Source organism: Oryctolagus cuniculus, chromosome 5 (genome assembly GCF_051225735.1).
Source record: "Oryctolagus cuniculus isolate XC-2025 breed Fujian yellow rabbit chromosome 5, ASM5122573v1, whole genome shotgun sequence".
NCBI classification, from domain to species: Eukaryota; Metazoa; Chordata; class Mammalia; order Lagomorpha; family Leporidae; genus Oryctolagus; species Oryctolagus cuniculus.
The window spans coordinates 34,167,422-34,189,512 of NC_142871.1; the positions used below are offsets into that span (position 1 = coordinate 34,167,422).

Consider the following 22,091-nt stretch of genomic DNA (forward strand, 5'->3'; position numbering starts at 1 on the left):
GTAAAACCCACGGCTCTGCAAGGCCAGTCTCTCTCACTCTTCTGATATTGTTTCCTCTCCTTTGTCACTTTGCTCTGACCTTGTTATTCCTCCATCCCAGCAAGCAGTCTCCTGCCTCAAGACCTTCTGGCGTGTGGTGTGCTGTTCTCTCTGCCTGAGTGCTCCTCCCCCTGATGTCTGTGGGCCTTCCCTTCTGGTCTCAACTCACTCACCTTGTCAGGATCCTTTTCTTAGTCTTGCTACCTCAGGTCTCAGCCTCAGCTCCTCCCCTGCTTCATATTCCTCCTTCCTTTACTGATTGGCAAATCTAACATTCTCTGCTCTGTCTCCACATACGTGTGCATGTGTGTATATGAATGTGTATGTGCTTGCGTATATGCATAGAGATGTTTGTTTCTGGGCTTTGGATCAGGCTGTGCTGGTTTCATTTGTCAACATCTGAAAAATTGCCACATTGCTTTAATTACCACAGCTTTATGGTAACTCTGTTCTTCTTTGACACTGAAAATGACTTTTCTTGTCCCTTTGCTGTTTCACATACATTTTAGAGTCAATCTCTTAAGATCCATCAAAATCTCTGTTGGTATTTTGATTGACATTACATTGTATTATGTATTCATTGAGGAAAAATTGACAGTCTTATTACATTGAAAGATTCTATACCTGAAAAAACATTCCCTTCCATTTATTTAGGTATTTTTAAATGTCACCTGATAAAGTTTTATTAGTTTTATCATAATGGTCATGCATGTTTTGTTATGTTTATTGTGATATATTTTCTTTATGTTGTGGATTTTATATATGAATAACTTAATAGGCTCTTTTTTTGGATGACTTCCAGATTTTTAGAAAAGTTTTAAAGGTAGTATAGAAAATGCTGTTATACTCCTCACCAAGTCTCAGTTTCTTCAATAATACATTGGTGTATTTTTCAAAGCTAACAAACCAACACTGCTACATTACTATGAACCAAACTCCAGAATTTGTTTGACCAGTTTTTCTCATTAGCATCCTTTTTTGTTGTTGTTGTTCCAGAATCCAACCCAAGATACACTATTGCATTTTGTTGCCATGTTTCCTTAGTCTTATCTAATTCATGATGGTTCTCAATATTTCATGACATTGACAGTCTTGAAGGGTGTTGAGTGTTTTGCAGAACCTTCCTCAGTTTGGATGTGTATATTTTTCCATGATTAGGCTGGGTTCTGGATTTTGGAAAGCATAGCACAGAGGTAGGGTGACTGTTCTCATTGCATCAGGGCACCTCTGCCAGCCACATGCCATCACTGATGATGTCAAGTATTTTCATGGAGTTCGGGTGGTATCTGCCATAATGTATTATGTATTTAGTGCATGTGGAGGGCATGCATTTTTCTTTCTCTGTTTTGTATCAACTACGCATAATAGTCAATAAAATGTTAAATATTTCACCTGAATCTAAAACACAGGAAGTGATTATAGCTGATAGTTGGTTAATTGCTCCAACATGTAAATTGAATTAGGTTAGATAAAAAAGAAAGAAAAAGAAATCAAAGAACAATACACCAAACTCTAAAGACATAAATATGAACATTATTAAGAAAAACTTGGCACATTTTAAATTCCAAATATCTTATTATAAAGGTAAAATTAAACTATTCTCAAATTTTAAAATTGTGTGTATTTTAAATTGACAAAATTAAATATATTTATGACATATAATTTGATGTTGTGATTTACACACATGTATTGTGGGATGATTAAATTATGCCAATTAATATATGCTTTCTTACACACCATTTTTTTTTTTTTTTTGTGGTGACAACACTTAAAATCTCTTCTATTAGCAACTTTCAGGCAAACAACATATTGTTATTCTTGTAGTCACCATAATGTGCAATAAATCTCTTAAATATATTCCTCCTGTTTGGCTGAAATTTTGTATTCTTTCACCAGCATTCCTCTAACCCTCCCTCTCTCTACCTCCCATCAATCTTTGGCATTCTCAATCTTGAAATCAGGGTAGCATTTTAATAAAAACAAAAGTTTATTGGATGACTCAGGTCATACCCTGGATGTGTTGAAAAACCAAACGTGAAAGTATAGTTTAACTTGGACACCTCCAGTTTCGCCCTCCTCACCTCTCAGTCTAGGCTCCTGGCATCCACAACCACACGCCATTCCTTTAGTGTGTGGGTCTTTCTCCTTCCACCCACCTTTCCTTATCTTCTTTCCTTTGCTTGGAAAAACTTCCACTGTCTTCTCGAATACCCTTCTTATTACCTTCATTTCTTCACATGACTAACACCTGCTCACATGAATAGCACTTCTTCCAGGAAGATTTCCCAAAGAACCCTAGACAGGTCAGGTGCCCCTAGAATGGTTACACCCTTTTACACTTTCCTTCTCTAAATACTTAACAGCTATATTGTGTCTGTTCACTTGCTTGGGGCTACCAACAGATTGAAATCTTGCTCACAGTTTTACTCCTTGTTGAGCAGTGATTTATTTACCTTCTAGAGCAATGATTTTGCATACTGTGCCAAGTACCAAGGGTAGTGTGATAAATTGCCAGCATGCCAAAAATGCATTTATAATAATCAGGAAGCTTATGCATTATTTAGATTAATTGTTTCTCCATGCTACCTGATGGCAACTTTTGTACTATGTAAAACATTTTATTCAACTTTTCTTTTGTTGTGTAATGAAAAAAAAATTAGGGATTGAGTGTGTACATGGTCAGTTGCCCTAACCAGGTACCTTTACATGTAGTTCATCAGATATATTCTATGGTGTCTGAAAACTTTTTGGCCTTGGCCCTTTTTCACCAATACACACATTCATGGTTTAGTGTAAACTGACCAATATCATTTATTATAAGTAAGCAGCCTAGCAATTTGGACATAAAGAGAGTGGCTTTTTTCTTCAAGACCATTTTTTAAAAAATCTCAGCTATATAGATCTTAAATTCTTTACGCCACGCTGATTACATTGTAACTGTTACTTTACATAATGTTGATTTACAATATGACTGTTAGTGTTGTCATGTGACATATTGCACCTTATTATGGACTGAATGTGTATCCCCAACTCCCAGATTCCTATATCAAAACCTTAACCCCTGTTGTGATGGTGTTTGCAGATGGGCTCTCTGGGGAGGAATTAGGTGTAGGTGAGGTCTTGAAGACGTGGCAGTCATGATGGGATGAACAGTGAATGACAGCAAGAAAGGCCATATGAACACACACTTAGAAGGCAGCTAACTGCAAGCCGGGAACAATAACAAACAGTAACAATAACAGAAAGTTAGAAGTGATGTGAAGGGCTGTACAACCTTGTCAGTTAGAATAGGTAACCCTGAAGGTTATGGCCATAAATCAAGTCAGGCTACTTGTTTTTAAAAGCTCATTCTGCTGAATCTCAGGAGATGACTATATTTTGGGAGGCCCACTGCACGCCATTTGGGAAAAGTTGAGTAGCAGGTTGAGGTGGAATCCTGTGGAACACCAAATATTTGTGTGAGAAAGGAAACAATGAAAGAGCCAGAGGAGAAACTCTGAGAGCTCAGGAAGAACCAGGGTCTTGATGTAAGGGAGTACATAATTTGCAGAAATAAGAATCAGTTAGCAGTGTCAGGTGTAACGGATCACCATGGGAACTGACAAGAGGCCACTGAAGTAGGTAACCACTGTGTCCCCTACAGTCAAAGTCACAGTTCTGAGTTCTTCATCATTCTGCCCAATCATACTCTTCCTTCTGCATTTTCTATTTTAATTTTTGGCAGTTTGCCACCAAAGCTAGAAAGCTGAGAATAATTATGTGTTCCTGGAACACCCACAACCACTCAATTTGATGCAAATTTGTGCTCCAAAATACCTCTCAGATCCTACTCTCGTAGCCCTCCACACCCTCCAGTTGAGTCAGGCCCTCATCAACACTTGCCTGTGGTATTTTATGACCTCCTAACCAGTTTATTTGTTCTGATCTTGTTCTGTTAACTTCATCTTTGTTAGTTATTTGAGATTGCATAATGAAGTATACTAAAATGCTATAACTTGAAACAACAATAAAAAGTATCCTTTGTATTTTCTGTGGGTTGAGAATTCTAGAAAAGCTCAGACTTACAATTCTGTCCTGGGGTCTCATGATATTGTGGTCAAGATGTTGGCTAAGGCTACAGTTGTCTGAGCCTCGATTGACACCAGGGATCTACTTCCAAGGTGGCTCCCTCAGACAGTTCACAAACTGGTGGGAGGCCACAGTTACTCCTCAGTGTTCCTCTTACAGAGTCGCTGGAATGATCTCATAGCCTGGCAGCTTAGCTTCCACCAGAAGAAGTGATCTAAGATGCCTAGGCAGAAGCTGCAGTTCCTTTTATGAACAGAGAGTCACCTGCCCCCTACCAGCTACTTGACATTTTTTTCAGATCTTGGTACTTGACTCATAGCTTACTTCTCTGTCCCGTGTCCTGCTGTTATAACATCAAAATTCATTTGGGAAAGGAACCAGAGGATGGAAGATCTCTTTCCCCCTGTCTTTCTGTAACTCTACCTTTCAAATAAATAAGTAAATCTTTAACAAAAGAAAAATAACCTAGTCAGTGAGGATCTAAGTATACACTGCGGGGCTAAATGGGAGTCATGGGAGGTTGAGAAATGTGTCTTCATGATTATTTTCAAATGCCTTGGGGCTGGAGGGGTCTCATTCAAACCTCTGTGCATAGGACACATAGGAAACTTACTCAGGGCATTCACCGAATGCAACTCCAATGGTCCCTTCAGATGCACAGTTTTTGCTTACTTGGGTAATGCAGAATCTACAACACCTAGGATAGTTTGTGTCTGGTGCACATAGGTACTCTTTGGTTAAATGGATGAATGAGGATCTGGCACTGTGGTATAGCAGGTGAAGCTGATGCCCGCAGTGCTGGCATCCTATATGGGCACCAGTTCAAGTCCTGGCTGCTCTACTTCCGATCTGGCTCTTTGCCATGGCCTGGGAAAGCAGGAGAAGATGACCCAAGTCCTTGGGTCCCTGCACCCATGTGGGAGACCTGGAAGAAGCTCCTGGCTCCTGATCAGCCCAGCTCCACCCATCGTGGCCACTTGGGGAGTAAACCAGAGGATGGAAGACTCCCCCCTAACCCGCCTCAGCTTCTCTGTAACTCTGCCTTTCAAATAAATAACAAAGTAAGTCTTTAAAAAATAATAAGTGAATGAATGAATGAACTAGTACAGGAGTCTAGGTTCTGAAAGGTTATTTGTTAATGTTTGCTTTAGTTTATTTTCATGAACTCAAACTTACCCAATGTGACCATATTTTCTCAAGAAAGATTATTTTATTTAATTTTTCTGACAACCTTCTGCAATTCTTAGCTCTGTTTCACAACTCAAGAAAATGATAGCCAGAAAGGCTGAATAGCCTGTGATCTCTTGGCCAAAATGTGCAAAATGTGGAGGAGCTAGGGTTGAATGCAATCTCATTCCAGAGTGAGGACTCTGGAAATTTTTTTTTTTAATTTTCTACTAAGGGATCATTTACATAAAGTATAATTCATCAATTTTAATGTTCACAGTCATGTCAGTTTTTTTTTAAAAAGATTTATTTATTTATTTATTTGAAAGGCAGAGTTACAAAGAGGTAGAGGCAGAAAGTGAGAGAGAGAGAGAGAGAGAGAGAGAGGTCTTCCATTCACTGGTTCACTACCCAGATGGCCACAACAGCCAGAGCTGGGCCGTTCCAAACTCAGGAGCCAGGAGCTTATTCCAGGTTTCTCATGCAGGTGCAGGGGCCTAAGTACTTGGGCCATATTCCACTGCTTTCCCAGGCTATAGCAGATGGATGGATTGGAAGTGGAGCAGCCGGGTCTCGAACCGGTGCCCATATGGGATGATGACACTACTGGCAGCAGCTTTACCTGCTATGCCACAGAGCTAGCTGCAGTTCTGTCAGTTGTGACTGATGCATATGATAGGGTAACCATCACCGCAGTCAAGATATGAAATATTTTTGTGGCCCCAAAAAGTTCTTTGATGTTCCACTGTGGTCAACCCCTCCTGCAATACCCAGCCCCTGATCTGTTGTCTTGTCATATAACTGGAAACAGAATACAGAGGCTTTTGAGTCTTTATTTTTTCCCACTTAGTAATCATGGATCTATAAGCTTCATTCATGTTGTTTCATGGATCAGTATTTTTTTCTATTGCTGAATAGTATTCTTTTGTCTGGCTGTGTCGGTTTGCATGCCTGCTCCTTTGTTAAGGACATTATGTCTAATCCGCAGCACTTACGAACGAAGCTGCTGTGAATATCCATATTTAGATTTGTTGTGCTCATGCAATTTCTTTTTTTGCAGGGTGGGATGAGGAGTGGATTGCAGGCTTGTACAGTAAGTGTATGTTTAATTTTATAAGAAATTCTGCACTTACGACTGCCATACTAGCTTAAGGCATTTTCCTATAACCATTCTGGAAGGAGCTGATCAGACCACGTGTGGACAAGTTTGAGGCAGAAGCCTGAACACTAAACTGAAGAATCCTACATATCTTATCTGTTCTATATCATGCCCACTAAATGGGCTGACACTAGAAACATCAATTGAAAAAGGAGTGAATTTCATTCCTGCAGGACAGGTCTATTCCTGGAATGTGTGACAGTGCTGTGTTTACAGCGGTCCTGTTTTCAGCCATTTTTCTTTCCTGTCATTTTGTAAATAAAATAATAAATTAGAGATGATATGAAAACAATGAGAAATTCAAAGAAAATTGAAAGCAAAGTAATAATGAAAAATCTAGATAAATACTAGGATAAAAAATGAGAAAGAAAAAATAGGGAGGGGAAAGAAGGGAAGTTTGGTCTTCTTAGTACTGTACTTAGGAAATTCTTGAAATCTGTTCTCTTTATATTAATAAAAATCAAAAAAGGAAAATAAAAAGAAAACTGAAAAAATAAAGTATCAAACAAGAAAGAAAATAAATAGCAATATCACAAAGATATGTTCTAAGCAAAAGAATTGATATGCTGTTTTTAGGAAACAGATGCTGTTTTTAGAGGAATTATACTAGATTTTATTGTATTGCAATAAGGAAGGACTAAGCTGAAAGCTCATCAAGCTTGCATTGTTTCGACAGTTTACTCTTTTCACCTTCCCCAAGACGGGATGCCCGAGATGCACAGCTTCCCTAGTCTGAGGGCAAGGGTATCCTGACTGCTTCCAGTAGACTCTGTATACGTTTGGTATTTCTCTCATTTTAAGGCAACTGTGTGGCAGATACTATGTTGCGTCCACTTAGTGTTTGTTAAACTGGATGACACATCCCATCCACTTCAGCCCCTTTACATGTTAAATTGCACCCAGGAATATAATCATGAAATATCAGACAAGACACAATGTTCTCTTTGGACTAAATGGCAGGCTGTGAAAGTCCAGATTTTGCATCACACAAATGTGGATTTATAGTCCGGCTCCACCACTAACCACATGATAGTTTTGATCTTGAGCTTGGTAATAAAGAGCAGAGACAACTCCAGGCAAAAGAATGTATGGTTGAGATTCTCATGGAGGTGACCAGGAGGCAAAACCAGAGCCAGAAACAAGTGCTGTTGAATCTTGTTGAGCCTTGGGCTGAAGCTGTGTTGGATTGTGGGCCTATCATTTTGTGGTTAGTGTGACTCTGGTCTGTCCTCCATGTCTCTTCTAATTACCTCTTTGGCTTTTCGTTGGTTGATTAAGATTGTTCATGTTTTCATTTCAGTTGTTCTAACAGGAATAGTTTTTGGCTCAGGACTTTTTTTTGTTTTTAATCCTGTTCCATAAATCAGAAGTTGCTAAGCAGCCTGTGCTTGTCTTTTCCCATTTTATCCATTGCTGGCCTTATCACCTATGGTCCAATGCAGAGGACAATGAAGGAAGAGCATCGCATGACATAAAATATGATCCCCAATGGCCACAGCAATTCTAGAAGTGGTTTACACAAGAGTCTGTGGCCAGAAACTTATTAATTAATGGATTCTCAAAAAGTTTATGGAAAACACGGATGATGAGAAAACTGAATAGATTTCAAAAATTTTACATCAAAATAAATTGATCTGTTAATTCTATTTTCCACAAACTTTATGAAGTTCCCTCAAATCTGATACCATGAGTCTCAGTTTTCTCTCCTGTAAATAAACATTATCCTGGGGCCAACACTGTGGCATAGCCAGTAAAGCCGATGCCTGTAGTGCCGGCATCCCATATAGGCACCAGTTCGAGTCCTGGTTGCTTCACTTCCGATCCAGCTCTCTGCTATGGCCTGCAAAAGCAGTGAAAGATGGCCCAAGTCCTTGGGCTCCTGCACCATCATGGGACACCTGGAGTATGTTCCTGGCTCCCAGCTTCAGATCAGTGCAACTCCAGCCATTGCAGTCAACTGGGGAGTGACCCAGTGGATGGAAGACTTTCTCTCTCTCTCTCTCTCTCTCTCTCTCTCTCTCTCTGCCTCTCCTTCTCTCTGTGTAATTCTACCTTTCAAATAAATATATAAATCTTTTAAAAAATAAATAAACAATATCCTATGATTCTAAAGACAGTATTGCTTCAGAATTAAGGGCAAAAGCTCTGAGAACAGACGACCTGACTTTTGACTATGTCAGTTCACTAGCTGGGAAAGAGGCAATTTATTAACTTCTCTGTTGCCTCAGATTCTTCTTTTTTGTATTTTTTTAAACTTTTATTTAGTAAATATAAATTTCCAAAGTACAGCTTATGGATTACAGTGGCTTTTTCCCCCCATAACTTTCCTCCCACCCGCACCCCTCCCAACTCCTGCTCCCTCTCCCATTCCATTCACATCAAGATTCATTTTCAATTCTCTTTATATACAGAAGATCAGTTTAGTATATATTAAGTAAAGATTTCATCAGTTTGCACCTGTGGGGAGCAGCCCGGACTGGACTGAGTTACTGGAATTAAGACTTATTCTATGCATCTGCTCTCCCACAATATGGCGCTGGGAGAGAAGTAAACAGCTTCTGCACAGCTGCCTCCAGTTCAGCCAATAAACTGTAGGACTTGCTCCTGATTGGAGAGCAGCGTACTCAGCGTGTGGGCAGCCGAGTTAGGATTGGTGGAGGAGGACTATAAAGGAGGAGAGAGACGGCATGCACCGGGAACATCTAAGGGGAACATCTAGCTGAAGGAACACCTGTGCAGCCCCCGAGAAGAGCCGGCCGGCGGTGTGCCGCTCCCCTGCGGAAGTGGGGAATGTGGCCAGGGGGAACTGCCCTTCCACGGAGGTGGAAGGGATGGTAGCCAACCCGGGAAGAACCAGCAGCAAACCCGGGGAGGGCCGAGCAGACGAAAGAACAGCGCAGGGTCCTATGTCGTTCCTCCACGAAGAGGGGGAGCGACAGCACCCACACAGAACATAAAGTGTAAAATACTGTTTCAGTACTAGTTATAGCATTAATTCACATTGGACAACAATTTAAAGACAGAGATCCTACATGAGGAGTAAGTGCACAGTGACTCCTGTTGTTGACTTAACAAATTGACACTGTTGTTTATGGTGTCAGTAATCTCCCTAGGCTCTTGTCATGAATTGCCAAGGCTATGGGGGCCTTTTGAGTTTGTGGACATCGATCTTATTTAGACAAGGTCATAGTCAAAGTGGAAGTTCTCTCCTCCCTTCAGAGAAAGGTACCCCCTTCTTCTTTCTATTGGGATCTCACTTGCAGAGATATTTCATTTCGTTTTTTTTTTTTTTTTTGCCAGAGTGTCTTGGCTTTCCATGCCTAAAATACTCTCATGGGCTCTTCAGCCATATCTGAATGCCCTAAGGACTGATTCTGAGGCCAGAGTGCTGTTTAGGGCATCTGCCATTCTATGAGTTTACTGTGTATCCCGCTTCCCATGATGGATCATTCTCTCACTTTTTTATTCTATCAGTTAGTATTAGCAGACACTAGTCTTGTTTATGTGATCTCTTTGACTCTTAGACCTATCAGGATGATCATTTGTGAACTGAAATTGATCGCTTTGACTAGTGAGATGGCATTAGTACATGCCACCTTGATGGGATTGAATTGGAATCCCCTGGCACATTTCTAACTCTACCATTTGGGACAAGTCCGATTGAGCATGTCCCAAACTGTACATCTCCTCCCGCTCTTGTTCCCACTCTTATATTTAACAGGGATCACTTTTCAGTTAAAATTTAAACACCTAAGAATAATTGTGTGTTAATTACAGAGTTCAACCAATAGTATTAACTATGACAAAAAAATACTCAAAGGGATAAAGTATTAAGTTGTACATCAACAGTCAGGACAAGGGCCGACTATGAGATTCTTCTTTTTTGAAGCAGGGATGCTAAAAATACTATTGGCGGTTACTATGGAGGGCATATCTTTGAATTAATTAAAATATACCTGTTATTGTTTGCTTCCAAGGTCACTTGGAAAATTAAATGAGCTAAACTAAGCAAACATATGCAGTTTACAATAGAGGCACAGTAAATGCACACTTCTTAAGAAAAGAGATAAGGTGTATAGCTTCTAAATGAACGGCCTTTCTGTAAACCTTTGTCCTTGGCTTCTCTTTCAAGGGAACGCAGGCTCAAACAAGCACTAACTTTGCTCTCTTTGCCATTGTGAAAGCGAAATTAAAAAAATGAGCACCTAATAGAAATAGGAAGTGCCATACTCAAAAGACATTTCTATGTATTTTCATTTTATTTTTTATTTTTATTTTTTATTCATTTGAAAGGCAGATTTTCAGAGAGAAGAGGAGAGATAAGCCGGCGCCGTGGCTCACTAGGCTAATCCTCCGCCTTGTGGCGCCTGCACATGGGATTCTAGTCCCGGTCGGGGCGCCGGATTCTGTCCCGGTTGCCCCTCTTCCAGGCCAGCTCTCTGCTGTGGCCAGGGAGTGCAGTGGAGGATGGCCCAAGTACTGGGCCCTGCACCCCATGGGAGACCAGGATAAGTACCTGGCTCCTGGCATCAGATCAGCGCGGTGCGCCGGCCGCGGCGGCCATTGGAGGGTGAACCAACGGCAAAGGAAGACCTTTCTCTCTGTCTCTCCCTGTCCACTCACTGTCCACTCTGCCTGTCAAAAAAAAAAAAAAAAAAAAGAGGAGAGACAAAAAGAGAAAGAGAACTTTTCCACCCACTGGTTCACTCCCTGAATGGCCCACAACAGCTGAGGCTGGACTAGGCTGAAGTCAGGAGCCAGGAGCTTCTTACAGGTCTCCCACATGGGTCCAGGGGCCCAAGTACTCGGGTCATCTTCTGCTGCTTTCCCAGGCACATTAGCAGGGAGCTGGATTAGGAGTGGAGCAGCCAGGACTTGAATCAGTGCCAATATGGGATGCTGGGTTTGCAGGTGGAGGCTTAACCTGCTATGCCACATGCTGGCCCCCAAAGAATAAGTGTCTTAATTACAACCTTAAAAAAAAAGACTTCTTCATCTTTAATGTTTGACTTTAAAATGAATAGCCTGCCACTCTGTGATCAAAGAAAGAAGTTGCTTTCTGTAATTAATACAGCGCAGCCTGCTTGGTAACACCATTGAAAAAGACCCAAATATGTCAGATACTGGCAGATGTCAATGTACTTTCAAATAGGAGCCATACAGCATCCACACAGAAAAGGCATGGCAAGCAAAATGGAGCCGGAAGAGTGGGAGAATAGTAACTTCTCTCCTTCCAGCCAGTTAAAGCTCAAAGCTAGAATTTCTCCAGTTTCTGAAGCAGTAGCACTTGCCCAGTGAATACTATGGATTTGAATTTGATCCAAGAGTCTTTCCATTTTTGTATGCCACATTGTGTTTCTCTCTTATCAAACAGTCAATGGGGAATCCACCTGTCAGCTAATAGAGGTGTCTGTCAAGGGCTGTGTTTCAGATTACTCAGAAGCAGCCCAAGGCTAAGGAAAAGCTGTAATTACAGAGGCCTGAGTTAGGATGGCTGCCTCTGGGCAATCAGTAGATTGCTAAATCTGGAGTTCCTTCTCATTAAGCGTTGAGAGTCATGGCACTACAGTCCCAGTGTGGAGGAGTCCCTGGGGGCATGCTACAAGATGAATTATCTTCAGAAGCCCTTGGGCTTCCCAAACAAATTGACCTGTGGGTTATGAGTCAGAATCTGAGCAGGACAAAATTGATCTCCCCTAAGAGACAAACTCCTAAGCTGCCCTTGCAATCTATCAGTCCCATTGCCCTCCCACTTAATGTCCACAGAATGAGCACTGGTCTAGGGAGATCAATCAGGCCCGCTCAGTGGGAGTAACAGGTTGCTGAGTTGAAGAAGTGTTGTTGTAAACCACCCCCAGCCACTCAGTAAAGGAGGAAAACCTCTCATGGTATACTATGCCCATGTACAGTATAGTTATACTCCTTACAGTATGTTATTTCCTGGCCTACATGGGGTGAGGCCTTTGGATTCCAGGAGAACTAAGGGCCTGTGTACTGACTATGTTCCCAAACATAGGGCCTGTGGATAGTTTAGCATCTAAGTCCAGTAGGCTTAGGAGGAGTCGCTCCTTGTGAGAACTTCTTTTGTATGGACTTTCCCTGTGACAGTCAAAGCAATTGAGGACTGAGCAGGCTCATCATCTCTGTAGCCAGCATGTTTGCTATCACCGCCCGACTTTCCCTTGATGCCCATTCTTTCCTTGCCTGGAGCAGTTTCAATTGACTTCTCACATGTTCTACCACTAGTCCCAGCAGACCTACCATGTATAATTGTTCTGGTGTGCAGTGTGTTAAGAAGCTCTTTGGAGAGGACATGTGGGGCTAAAAGCCAGTCCCAGCCAAGCCAATTACACAAAAATAAATTATAAGGAGTGCCACAGCAAAAGCTCGCTCCCCACCACCTAGCAACCTCACATCACTTGGCAAAGGCTGATGCACTGGGACCCTTGTGGCTTGGTGCCCAGTTAGGTCTTCATCTATTCACACAACTCCTTTACCCCTGCTTTGGGCTCCCGTGTCCTGCACTCCACACTAGCCTTCTGAACCCAATCAATAAAGTCAGAAACATGGAGTTGAGTCTGTGGTAGGGGTGCCAGACTCCTCCTGCACCGTAGCCAGGCACTGCTCAGCAAGGCGCAAAGGGAATCTGAGCGCCCACCTTCAAGAACCTTGTGTTAGATGCCTATTTTTAGTTTATATTTGCATACTAATTTTGCCTCCTTTTCTATATTATTAATAGACACTTTTGAATTCCTATTATGGACAAAGATCTGAGCTGGGCCCAATGAGTGACACAAAGATGGATAAAGTATACACAATGGCCAAGGAACTCACTGATTTTTCTGAAAACTTAAATAAAAATGAAGCCCTTTTCACTTTGCTAAATCTGATTTGCAGCCTGATTTATTAGATTGAACTGCAGTTGAGTTAGGCTATGAATCAAGTGGGTCCTTGAACACCCAGATTGATTTCCTAACAAGAAGCAGAAGGTTTGGCCTTACAAGGACAACTAAGTTACACAAAATAAATTATAAGGTGTTTGATTTTTATTCATTTCAACATAGCAAAATGTTACCAGAACATTTTTTTTAATGAAGCTATTGTCTGAAAGCAGGAAAATATGAAGAGGATAAAAATTTACAGGGGGAAAATGGATGCATGGATTTTCAGGACTTTAAATTCTCTGGTGATGGATTGAAATCAGTTGGCATACAGTGGATTCCTACTGAAGTAAATTAAACGAACTCAAAGAAGAAAAAACTATTATTTTGCCTAACTATGAAAAGCCCCATTATATGGGAGTATTGGTTGGATATCACTTGTGTGTTCTCCAAAGGTCCACGGGCTGGAAAGATGATCCCAAGTGTAACAGCAGTGAGAAGTGCAGATTCTTTAAGAAGTGGGGTCTGGTGGAAGGTGATTAATTCATGGGACACCAGCTTTGGAATGGATTAATTTAGTTCTCACAAAGCTGGTTAGTTCTTGTGAGACTGGTTTCTTACACAGCAAGGCCATCCCATGTACTTGGCCTGTCTTACACGTGGCTGTTTCCCTTCCTGCTTCTATGCATGTTTTTTGTTTAAAATATTTATTAATATAAAGAGAACAGATTTTATGCATTCCATAGGTACAGTTCCAAGAAGACAACCACACTTTACTCATTCCCCTTCTCCTCCCCAATCTCTCTCTCCCCTTCCCTCACTTCATCAGTTTTTGCAAAGACATAATTTTAATCCACTCTATAGTCACAGGCTTACTTCATCATATCATAATATTCAACAGGTAAAAACTAGGAACAACACAGTTCCACAGGAGTATAAACAAATTGTTAATGTGATATATCACATTTATTGGTTTGCATGCGCGTGTGTGTATGTTTTAAAGATTTATCTTACTTATTTGAAAGGCAGAATTAGAGGTAGAGATATATAGAGAGGTCTTACACCCACTGGTTCACTCCCCAGATGGCCACAACAGCTGGAGCTGAGCCAGTCTGAAGTCAGGAACAAGGCACTTCTGGGTCTCCCACATGGGTGCAGGGGCCCTAGGACTTGGACCATCTTGTACTGCTTTCCCAGGCCATAGTAAAGACTGGATCAGAAGAGGAGCAGCTGGGACTTAAACCAGCACCCATATGGGATGCCAGAACCTCAAGCTTTAATCCACTGGCTTTAATCCACCACACCACGGGCCCCAATTTGCCTGTGTTGAACCATCCCTGTGTCCCAGGGATAAATCCCACTTGGTATGGGTGAATGATCTTTTTGATATGTTGTGAGATTTGATTAGCTAGTATTTTTTTTTTTGAGGATTTTTGCGTCTTTGTTCATCAGGGATATTGGTCTATTGTTCTCTTTCACTGTTGTATCTTTTTGTGCTTTAGGAATTAGGGTGATGCTGGCCTCTTGGAAGGAGTTTGGGAGGATTCCCTCCCTTTCAATTGTTTTGAGTAGTTTGAGAAAAATTGGAATTAGTTCTTCTTTCAGAGTTTGGTAGAACTCAGCAGTGAAGTCATTCATCAGATTCTGGGCTTTTCTTTATTGGGAGGGTCTTTATTACTGATTCAATCTCTCTTGGTTATCAGTCTATTTAGGTTTTCTATGTCTTCATGACTCAATTTTTTAAAAGATTTATTTATTTATTTGAAAGTCAGAATTACAAAGAGAGAGAGGAGAGGCAGAGAGAGAGAGGTCTTCCATCTGATGATTCACTCCCCAGATGGCTGCAATGACCAGAGCTGCGCTGATCTGAAGCCAGGAGCTGGACGCTTTCTCTGGGCAAAACCATTCCATCTCCTACTCTCTCTCCCAAATTGTATAATTTAGGCCATTTACATTCAGAGTATTGTGCGTTCTTAACAATTTCTTTCTTTTAGGATTTGGACTATGCCTCTCCATTCTCTCCTAGCCTGTAGGGTTTCTGATAAGAAATCAGCTGTTACTCTAATTGGGGACCCTCTGAAAGTAATCTGACCTTTCTCTCAAACACATTTTAGAATATTTTCTTTATGTTTTACTATTGAAAGTTTGACTATAATGTGTCATGGAAAATATCTTTCCTGATCACATCTATTAGGAGTTTATCTGCTTCTTGTACTTGGATGTCCCTTTCTCCAAATTCATGAAGTTTTGTGTTATTATTTCACTGAATAGTCCTTCTAATCCATTCTCTCTTGCTATGCTTTCAGGAACTCCTAAGACACATACGTTTTATTGTTTGATAGTATACAATAAATCTTGAAAACTATTTTCAGTTTTTCTAATTTTTTCTTCTTTTTTTGTCTGAATACGCTATTTCCAAGGATTTGTCTCTAGCCTAGATACTCTTTCTTCTGCCTAACCAAGTCTGTTGTTCAGGCTTTCAACTGTATTTTCTATTTGTTATATTGAATTCTTCATTTCTAATATTTGATTTATCTTCAATATCTCTATTTCTTAGCAAATTTTTTTTATTCATATCATGCATGGATTTTTTCTCTGTGTTCCTGAATAATCTTATGATCATTCTTTTGAATTCATTTTCAGGCATTTCATCAATCTATTTGTCTTCACATTCTAATATTGAGGTGTTGTGTTTCTTTGGGAAAGTTACATTGTCTTCCTTGTTTTTGTTTCTTGTATTTTTGCATTTATTTTTTGGCATTTGTGGAAACACTTGTAGGTTTTCTCCTCTGATGGCTTTCATCTTTAATCTATGCCTCTGTGGTTTAGTGGAGTTTCTGCTCCTTCAGTGGATGTCCAGAGGAATATTCTGGGTGATGCCAGGGAGCTCTGGTCAGTGCTCAAGGGTGGGTGAGTGTTCATGGTGACACTTGTGTTGGGCATGGTGGATCTTCTCTATTGTCAGCAGGTGGGTAGAGTATGATCAAGTCTACTTGTGAAATCACAGTCTCACCTCCTCTCTTCCAAGGTGATCATTGCCCAGAGTTAGCCCACAGTGGCTAAAACCCTCACCCAGGCATGCACATGAACTGCTCAAAGGATCTGCGCAATCTTCAGTCTGAGCACGGAACCCTCTGCAGTTACCCACCCCAGGCAATCAGGGAGCTCTGAGCCTCTGAGGCCAGACACAGTGATTGCCCAGAGACCCAGCTATACCCCATGGCCTATCATGCAGTCACAGAATCTCCACAGTCATAGTGCACAAGTCTCTCACAGTGGCAGGGTACAGGGGATCCACTGTCTGCCCCGTGAGTCTACCCTGTCTATGGAGAGAGCTGAGGTGTCCCCAGAGCCAGCTGCCTGTGGGTGCTCTGCCTTGTCAGTTTGAGCCCTGGAGCCTGTGGGGAACTGAAGCCCCTCAGTCCTAAGTGTGTGCCCAGCCCCCTACCAACCCTCCAGGCCAGACTCAATGTCAGTGGAGAATGCATATTTATCCCTCTGATAAAATTTCCTTGTCATGTGTGTGAGAGATGCTGCAGGCTCTACTGGCATTAAGATGGTAAGCTTTCTCCCTGCTAGTAACTGGACGCCCTTGTTGAGGGATAGGGAGAAAGAAATGTCCTTTTCTTTCCCAGGGTTAAGTGGGTACCTTGCCCCCCATTAGTGCTCCAGGCTGGACTCAAAGTCAGTATGGTCTGCAAGGTGCTCCCTCAGGCAATATTACCTGTAACACAGGCTGCTGCAGTCTGCTCTCACCTCATTCGCAGAAGCTGGAGTCCCCTCCAGTCCCCTGCTGCAGGTGTCTCGGGTGGTGTCCCAGGTCACTGCTGTCCTCAGTTCGTCACGGTGTCTTCTTTCTGTAGAATTCCCACTGCAAACTTCTCTCCAACTTCCTCTGCGTTTTTTCTCTTATCATCCCCTGGCCAAAATCAGCATGTCTTTTCCCTATTCAGCCATCTTGGAATCCTCCTTGTGTGTCATGTTGTGACACAACTAGGGGACCCTCACCAGACACTGGCATAATGCTCTCTGGACTTTTCAGCCACCAGAATTGTGAGCTAAATAAATCATTTTTCTTTGTACATTACCCAGCCACACAAAATGGGTGAAATGTTTCACAAGGACCAGCCTGGCTCAAGGCAGCCATATCAGAGATAGTGGCCTGTCCTTGCATATTGCACTTGGACCCATGTGCATCTTGGCTGTTAGTCACCACTGAGGTTGATGCAAGATGACCAACGTGGCATCATCTGCTTCATCCCAGCTGTCTGGGCTCTTCTGTTCTCTCTTGGGATGAGCTAAGGGCTCAGTGTGTTGACTGCAATTCACAAAGAAAGGAACTGCCTGTGTTTCCATGCAGGACTGACCTCACAAATGTTTACTCATGAGGCTGGATCGGCAGGGCTCCAGCTTTCTTCTATCACTTGTTTGTATGGGATAGTCCACGATGTCCTTTTTTGACAAGAACACGACTCATGCTTTTCATTTTCCTGACGTAAGTTTTGCCAATGTCATGATGATTTTTATGAGTTGATACTGAGAACTCTTACACATTTGGTACGAGAACCCACCTCCAGTTTCCTGTGTCTCTTGCTATAGAATATTTTCCTCTCAAATTGGTGCTAAATCTGTTTCTTTTCTTTTCTCTATCTGTAGCAAGACCAAAGATGAGCTTGTGTTTTTTTCAGGGAAGTTAAGAAGAAAAACAAGTGTCATTTAATCACTTGTGATTTAGATACGTGTACACACACAGTGAAAAGTCAGGTGTATCTCACATTTATCTCTCTGGAGTTGACAGGCTTCAGAGATGATATTAGCATGATGACACCTTACAAATAACACATTACCTCTGCCTTCCAAGACATTGCACTTCATGATTTATGATCTAACATTGCCTCCCTCACCTGTTATTATTCCTTTTTGAGTTCCTGCCCATGAAAAGATTTCATGCTTAAGACATGGGGTGAATAAAATTAACAACAGTTTTCATCTGTTCTTTTATAAGGAGGTAAGAGGCATTTTAAATGCCCAAGGCCAAATGACATTGATTTTAGAGTGAGGCATGAAAGCTAGAAAGGGAAAGTCAAGGCATGCTCCCATCCAGTGTTGCAGACTTTCTGCTCTGCAGCCTGCAAACTGCTGAGCATGGACTCTGCCCATCTCCTCCCAGGGTCCAGGCAGGAGGTGCAGGTCAAGAGTTCAGACTCTGAATGCTTTTCCAAGAAATAAACATCTCACAGTCATCATCTCAGCTTTCAGCAAGGTAACACAGGAAACACAGGGGAGGGCGAGTCTTCCCTGGAAGAAACGCTCATTTGAAATGTCAGCAGGAGAGAATTTCTCAACTAAACTACGGTATATCCGCCTCATACACTACTATCCAGGCTTTTAAAGTGAAAATTTGAAAATAGGAAGCGATCTGAGAAATGTTTCTGATAAAATTTTAGTTTAAAAATCTGAATGCCCAGTTTTGGCTGCACTATAATTCCAGCAAGTGGGAAATAACATGAAATAAAAGAGAGTAAATGGTATGCTACAAAGGGGGTAAAAATGGATGACAGGTCATCAAAGAAGGGGGTACCTTTCTCTGAAGGGAGGAGAGAACTTCCACTTTGACTACGACCTTGTCTAAATATGATCAGAGTCGGTGAACTCAAAAGGCTTCCATAGCCTTGGCGACTCATGACAAGAGCCTAGGGTGATTACTGACACCATAAACAACAGTGTCAGTTTGTTAAGTCAACAACAGGAGTCACTGTGCACTTACTCCTCATGTAGGATCTCTGTCCTTAATGTGCTGTACATTGTGATTTAATGCTATAACTAGTACTCAAACAGTATTTTTCACTTTGTGTTTCTATGTGGGTGCAAACTGTTGAAATCTTTACTTAATATATGCTAAACTGATCTTCTGTATATAAAGAGAATCGAAAATGAATCTTGATGTGAATGGAAGGGGGGAGGGAGCGGGAAAGGGGAGGGTTGCGGGTGGGAGGGAAGTTATGGGGGGGGAAGCCATTGTAATCAATATTCTGTACTTTGGAAATTTATATTCATTAAATAAAAGTTAAAAAATTTTTCATATTCATAATATATGTTATCATACAGTTGTGTTATTTTTCAAGTGGATTCTGATCTTGAAGACTTAATTGTGTCATTTGTAAGGCTGTGTACTTGATAAAAAGGCAAGATCCCTGAATAACAACTGCTTCTCACTTTTCTATTTTTTTAATCTCCAGAACCTGTAAGATGAATTTATCAAGTATTGCAACTCCAGAGATTTGTAAAAGAATCTTGAAGTGCAGCTATAGTATCAAATCTACCATAATAAAATTCTTGTTCAAATAAATGAAAAAAAAAAACTTCCTCATAGTCTTCTAAATAGTACTAATTGTTTTAAAAATAAAAATTTCTGGTTTTTATTTGCAGAAATATTGAAAGGTAATATAGAGTTTCTAAATAGACCATACCTAATGCCCCCTATATTAATGTCTTACATTAGTATAGAATATTTGTCAGAATTGATGAACCTGTGTTGGGACATTGTTGTTGACTGAAGTTCCAACCTTGTCCAGATTTACTTACTTGTCACTGATGTCCTGTCTCTGTTCCAGGATCCCATCCAGAAGGCCTCGTTTGCATTTGGCCTTCATGTCCACTTAGGCTCCTCTTGGCTGTGACAGTTCTGAAACTGTCAAATCATAAGCATTTTAGAATCTTCATCAGCAGAGGTTTGTCTGATGTGTGGCTAGAGTTTAGGCTGAGATTATGAGTTTTCAGAGTGAAGACCAGAGAGATAAAGGGTCGTGTACAGCACATTATGTCAAGAATACCCACTATCACCATGACTCTAGATGCTAACCTTGATCACGTGGTTGAGGCTGTGAAACATATTTTTATAAACACGCCACTGTTTGAATATTTGCCAAAGAACAGAGTTAAAACATACATGGCAAATAATAAAAAAACAATGAGCAAACAAACATGGTTAAGACTTCAACCTGTGACTTCCAGAATTTGTTAAATGAAAACATCACTTATTACCTGGGTCCCACATACACCTATCTGTTCTGTCTATCACTACCTTGACCCGCTATCTGATTTCATTTATACCTTAGTGAGAGTATGTGAATATGTAAATATGTATTTATATCTTTCAGAGATTGAAATGCCATGAATCCTCTAGAATTATTTGGGGCTTCAGTGTTAAATTCTGGGCTGTGAAGACCCACACCCAGTTTTAATATCAAGATAGAAACTGTGTATAAAAGATGCCTTCCATTCATATCAACAGAATAAATAAACTTCGTGGAGCTGTCAAATCAGAAGGGAACTTCAAGTGATGAGGTCCAGCCAGCTGATACTCACAGGTCTGTTGAGGGAGGAGGTGTGCAGGGCAAGTGCTTCTGAGTAGCCTTACTCCCTACCCCCAACCCCAGCAATCTTAATAAACTGTATTGAATTAATAACTGAATATTTTAATAAAGAGTCAAGAGTACTTCAAAATAAAGTTTCCTGGGTGAGCATTGGGGCAAGTAGGCTAAGCCACCACTTGAAACACCAGCATTCCACATTGGATTATTTAGGTTCAAGCCTCAACCCCTCTTTCTTTTTTTTAAATTTTATTTATTTACTTAACAGGTAGAATTACAGACAGTGAGAGAGAGAGAGACAAAGGTCTTCCTTCCATTGGTTCACTCCCCAAACGGCTGCTATGGCTGGTGCTGTGCCTATCCGAAGCCAGGAGCCAGGAGCCAGGTGATTCTTCCTGGTCTCCCATGCAGGTGCAGGGCCCAAGCACTTGGGCCATCCTCCACTGCTATCCCAGGCCACAGCAGAGAGCTGGACTGGAAGAGGAGCAACCGGGACTAGAACCCAGCACCCATATGGGATGCCGGCGCCGCAGGTAGAGGATTAACATAGTGCGCCACGGCGCCGGGCCCCAACAACTCTTTCCATTACAGCTTCTGCTTAATGTAGATCCTGGGAGACAGCAAGTGACAACTCAAGTATTTTGGTCCCTGCTACCCATGTGTAAGATTTGGATTGAGTTCTGGGCTCTGAGTTTCAACCTTTCTCAGTCTCTCAGGCTATTGAAGGCATTTGGGGAGTGATCCTGTGGAGGGGAGAGTCTCTCTCTCTCTCTCTCCCTCCCCCTCCCCTACCCCCTCCCCCTCCCTCTCTCTCTCTCTCTCACTCACACACACACACACACACACACTCTCTCTCTCACTCTCTCTCTCCCCCCCCCCCTCTCTTCTTACTCTGCCTTCAAATAAAATAAATAAAATTTAAAAAAATCTTCCTGGGGTTATTGGTCATTTTCAGCCATGGCAGAGGCAGGGCTGAGGTATATGCTCCATCTGTAGTCTTTGTTCCATAATGTGTTACACTGCCGCCCACTGGCATGCATAAACTGGACAAGTCTAATCCCAGGACAGCCAACTCATAGGCTTACCTAGTGCTGGCATACAAAGAGGAGCTGGATCAGCTAGAATTTTCCTTTGGAAATTTGGACTAGGAAACAAGTAATGAATTATGAGGACACAGATTTAGTGGAGCTGTAAAATTCCCACAGGCTGGTGTAAGCCCAAAGTCATGAGCAAGTTGAAGTTATGTTGTGATATAAAGAAGAGAGACAGAGCTGGGTGAGAAAGAATGTCCTAGAGAGAAATAGAGTCAGAGAGAGGCCATGAGAGGAGTCATTAAAGAAACCAAAGATGAGAAACCAGGGCTTAACACTGGGATACTTCTCAGGCCTGACGATCTTCTGATCC

The 22,091-nt window shown here is 41.5% G+C and overlaps 1 long non-coding RNA gene across 2 annotated transcripts in view; it reads right to left on the minus strand.

The window, feature by feature from the left end:
- The window catches only part of LOC138849581 (uncharacterized), a 44,768-nt gene extending 27,151 nt beyond the window's left edge, over positions 1 to 17,617 (minus strand). Inside the window, exon 1 of one of the 2 annotated variants that reach the window (XR_016233716.1) lies at positions 17,071 to 17,617. This is a non-coding gene — a long non-coding RNA (uncharacterized LOC138849581). Of the gene's footprint in view, positions 1 to 17,038 lie in introns of both variants that reach the window. The other variant, XR_011388513.2, reaches the window with a different exon arrangement.
- Positions 17,618 to 22,091: the final 4,474 nt, after the last annotated feature.